Here is a 4,962-nt window from a genome sequence, read left to right as displayed (position 1 = left end):
AGGTGAATACTTCCAGTTCTATAGTCTGTGGTTCTATCATCTTCATATCATCTTTTTTAAAAGTTGTTCTCTTTCCTGCCACTTGGTTGGTTTTGCCTCAGCAAATGAATACAAGTAGTGACAACCACGTGGGGACCAGAGGCTGCAAATGAGACCTGCTCTTCTTTGCTGGCCATAGGCTATCAATTTCATGGATCCCAGTGTTAAATTGCAGCCTCGTGTATACTTCGCAGGCTGCGAAACTTGATTCCTTGTTGACTCTAGAACTTTCTAACTCTGTATTCCATTTCTTCCACTTCAGTTTGAAATAAAAAGAAAAGAGGAGGAAAGAGCTACCTAAATAAATCACTGAGTTTTGACAATTACTATACCAAGGGGAAGTGAATCAACTGTCTATGGTTACTAAACTGTCCCATGAGCCCACAGCAAGGTAATTCTTGCCACTAGTTGTTTATAATAAAGAGAGAGAGAAGCAAATCTCTTTGTGTTGTAACTATTGCTGTTGCCATTGCTAAGTCACTTCAGACTCTTTGCGACCCCATGGACTGTAGCCCACCAGGCTCCTCTGTCCATGGGATTCTCCAGGAAAGAATACTGGAGTGGGTTGCCATGTCCTTCTCCAGGGGGTCTTCCCCACCCAGGGATCGAACTTGTGTCTCCTGTAGCTCCTGCATTGCAGGCAGAGTTTTTTACCGCTGAGCCACCGGGGAAGCAAAAGTGTTGTATAGCATTTACTGAATATTTACCGTTCTGTAGACCTTTTCCCTTTCAGACTAAAGAAAAAGAAGCTGATAGCAGAGCCTTGAGTCCCTCCTATTCTGGAGAGCAGTGCCTGACTTCAGCTCTGATTCCACATTCCTTTCTGAACATAACCAATCTGCGTCAGGTACCAGACATGGAAATAGATGCTAGGTACCAATGGACCATGCCTGGCATTGCAACCTCAGAGTCAGGAATTGATTCAAGGACTGGGCTCACTGACTAATCAGAGACAATAAGAAGCCTACTCTTAGTGCATTTTACTGGTACCTAAGTGTTAGTCACTCAATCACGTCTGACTCTTGATGACCCCATGGTCTGTTGTCCGCCAGGCTCCTCTGTCCCTGGGATTCTCCAGGCAAGAATAATGGAACGGGTAGACTGCCACAGGAATAAAATCCATGAGAAATGTCTCTAAAAAACACCCTGCACACGAAACTTCATCTCAGAGTCTGCTTCCCCAAGAAACTTCAGTCATGTCTGACTCTTTGTGACCCTATGAACTGTAGCCCTCCAGGAGTCCACCAGGCTCCTCTGTCCATGGGATTTTCCAAGCAAGAATAATGGAACAGGTAGCCATCCCCTCCTCCAGGGCATCTTCCCCATCCAGGGGCTGAACCTGCATCTTGTACATCTCTTGCATTGGCAGGAGGGTCCTTCCCTTTCAGACTAAAGGAAAAGCAATCAATACTAGTCTTGAGTCCCTCCTGTTTTGGAGAAAGGTGACCTATAACACAGATAAAAGGATAAAGTGGAAGACCCCTGGCTTGGGGCTTCCTAAGTAGTGCTAGTGGTAAAGAACCCAACTGCCAATGCAGAATACATAGGAGACTCGAGTTCAATCCCTGGGTCAGGAAGATCCCCTGGAGGAGGGAACGGCAACCCACTCCAGTATTCTTTCCTGGAGAATCCCATGGACAGAGGAGCCTGGTGGGCTACAGTCCATGGGGTTGCAAAGAGTCAGACATGACTGAAGTGACTCAGCACACACACCCCTGGTTTAACCCATCACTTAGCATGGACAGTGGGGCAAGGACAACTCAGGTAAATCTAGCTTTGGACCACCAATGCTGATCTAGAATCTGAAATTGGATCATAGACTTTACCTCTAGGAAGAAAGGCTAACAAGGCTCCTTCAGGATTGCTGAGGGAGAATGTTAGGCAAAAGCTCCACTTCTACTGAAAGCAAGCAAGACCAATCTTGCTTAGTGCGTGAAGTAACTGTAGGAGATGACATCCAGCAGGTGCTGTTCCCTACAAAAAAAAGAACTGCATTTCATTCCCTCCAATTCACAGTCTCCATTAAAAATGCCAAAAGGAAACAAATAATCTGGACATCTTGCTGTTTTGGTTGTTCAGTCACTAAGTTGTGTCTGACTCTTTGTGACCACATGGATTGCAGTGCCCCAGGCTCCCCTGTTCTTCTCTATCTCCCAGAGCTTGTTCAAACTCATGTCCGTGGAGTCAGTGATACCATCGAACCATCTCATCCTCTGTTGCCTCCTTTTCCTGCTGTCCTCAATCTTTCCCAGCATCAGGGTCTTTTCAAATCAGTCAGTTCTTCCCATTGGGTTGCCAAGATTGGAGCTTCAGCTCTAGCATCAGCCTTCCAATGAATATTCAGGATTGATTTCCTTCAAGATTGACTGGTTGGATCTCCCTGCAGTCCAACGGACTTTAAAGAGTTCTCCGGGGGGTGGGGGTGGGGACAAAAAAAAAAAAAAGAGTTCTCCGGCACCACAATTCAAAAACATCAATTCTATGGCGCTCAACCTTCTTTATGGCCCAACTCTCATATCTATACATGATTACTGGAAAAACCATAGCTTTGACTAGATGAATCTTATTCTCTGCTTTTTAATATGCTGTCTAGGATTGTCATAGCTGGACATATTACCATAACTTAACTGCAGAAAGAGCAAATTCAGCTCCTATACTTGGGCCTTCAATGTTTTATCTGTGCAGATTTCGTGTTAATTAAAATTATTTGCATGAAGAGGTATAGGAAAACTAATTCACACAATTGTTTGTAATTATCACCTCCTGTGGTCTTTGAAATATTGATATTGTATCTGAAGTCATGATCTTTCTAAATTGCATTTTAATGGATTCTTTGGGAGAGACACAGTGATTAAAATGAGTAATACCTGTTAAATGATGAGGTAATGAAACATTCTACAAGAAAGAATTTATTAAGCGAGTCTTCAGATTTCATTTATTCATCAAATCAGGGAACAAGAATTAAAATGTATAATTTCAAAACGTTTACAAACACTTATAATCTAAGATCACTAGGAACAGTGAATGGAATTCCGAAGTAAGGAAACTGTAGGAGATGAAAGATATCCAAAAAGAGGAAAGCAATAGCTGAATGGCTAGAGAATAAAAGTATTAATACTAAAGAATAGCACTAAAACATCCAGCATGCTATGGAGCTTAAACCCGTCTGAAAGCCCCTTCTTAGCAAAAGTACTGAATTTTTTTCACCTAGAGATATTTATTAAGGATGGATCTCCAGGGCCTTCCTGGTGACTCAGTGGTAAAGAATTTGCCTGCCAGAGCAGGAAACACGGGTTTGAAATCTGGTCCAGGAGAATCCCACACGCCACGGAGTGACTAACCTCACATGCCACAACTATTGAGCCTGTGCTCCGCAACTAGAGAAAAGCCCACGTGGCAACGAAGACCCAGCACAGCCAAAAATAAATAAATAAAATTATTTTTTAAAAATCTAAGCAAAATAAAAAACAGGTCAGTTTGGTCAAAAAAAAAAAAAAAAAAGAATATCTCCAAATTTATTATCAAAATCCAAAAAAAGAAATACAATCCACCTCGCTTCTTAGTGTCAGCACGCCCAAAGCCAACCCAGAGCTGCACGTGGGTGGGGAAGCGAGACTGCATTGTAAATTGCCACAGTCAAAGATGGAGAAAAACTAGATTAGCAGCAACAAAGGACACCCAGACAAGATAATTCAGTTTGGCAATTCTGGCAGCTAATAAGCCTCCACTACAAGTTGGGAATGTGGGGGAGAATCCAGTCTCATCTGTATAAAAGAATCAATGGGTCCTAGAAGCCACTGTCTTTGTCAGCTCTGGAGCACTCATCCCCCTAGAGACTGAGATGGAACGAGCTAAAGGCTTGAGAGCACCGTCCCCCAGCCCTTGCTTTCATGGGTAATCATAAAATAGACGGATAAGTGAGATCCCAGGCATGCTGAACAAAGTGTAATCTGAGAGATGGTGCTCCGAGGAACTCAGAGGAGCCGCAGTGGGCAGCTCTGAAGCACAGCGTGCCTGATTTCCTGAGGACACCAAGACTCCCGGTTGTACCCACGCTGATCACTGTCAGAGCTCCCTCAGGAATAAACTAATTCAGTTAAGCCAATCATTCTCCTCGCTGGTGTTAATCAAATCCCAGGGCATGCATGTGTGAACCACCTCACTCAAAACAAACTCCTACTCCATTCAGGAGGGGGCTTCCCTCATAGCTCAGTTAGTAAAGAATCTGCCTGCAATGCAGGAGACCCCGGTTCAATCCCTAGGTAGGGAAGATCTGCTGGAGAAGGGAAAGGCTACCCACTCCAGTATTCTTTGGCTTCCCTTGGGGCTCAGCTGGTAAAGAATCCACCTGCAATGTGGAGACCTGGGTTGGGATGATCCCCTGGAGAAGGGAAAGGCTACCCACTCCAGTATTCTGGCCTGGAGAATTCCATGGACTGTATAGTCCATGGGGTCACAAAGAGTCGGACTTTCACTTCATTTGAGGAAGAGCCACAGCCTCCCTCACCCTGGCTCATGTTTCAAGTCAGGTTTCAAAGTGTTTAAAGGAGATACATAAGTGATTCTTCTCTTTTGACTTACTCAGTCTGATGCCTTATGAAATCCTTCCACTGGTAGAAACCTAGATAATTAAATTTGGTGGAAATAACCTTAGCAGCTTCCTGGATTAAATATTAATAGAACGATCTTTAGGCTACTACAGTCAATGTGAGTCTTTTTTTAATATTCTAGGGAGGTTTCCCCCAAAATCCTGACTCTCACACCTTTACTCCAGGGTCCCTCAGGGAATGCTGAGTCCAGTTGTCCTTTGTTTATCTTCGTGTGTGTGCACACACTCAGTTGTGTCTGACTCTGCGATCCCATGGACTGTGGCCCACCAGGCTCCTCTGTCCATAGCATTGTCCGGGCAAGAATACTGGAGTG

This window comes from Cervus canadensis, chromosome 7, assembly GCF_019320065.1.
Source record: "Cervus canadensis isolate Bull #8, Minnesota chromosome 7, ASM1932006v1, whole genome shotgun sequence".
NCBI classification, from domain to species: Eukaryota; Metazoa; Chordata; class Mammalia; order Artiodactyla; family Cervidae; genus Cervus; species Cervus canadensis.
This window is presented reverse-complemented; position numbering follows the sequence as displayed.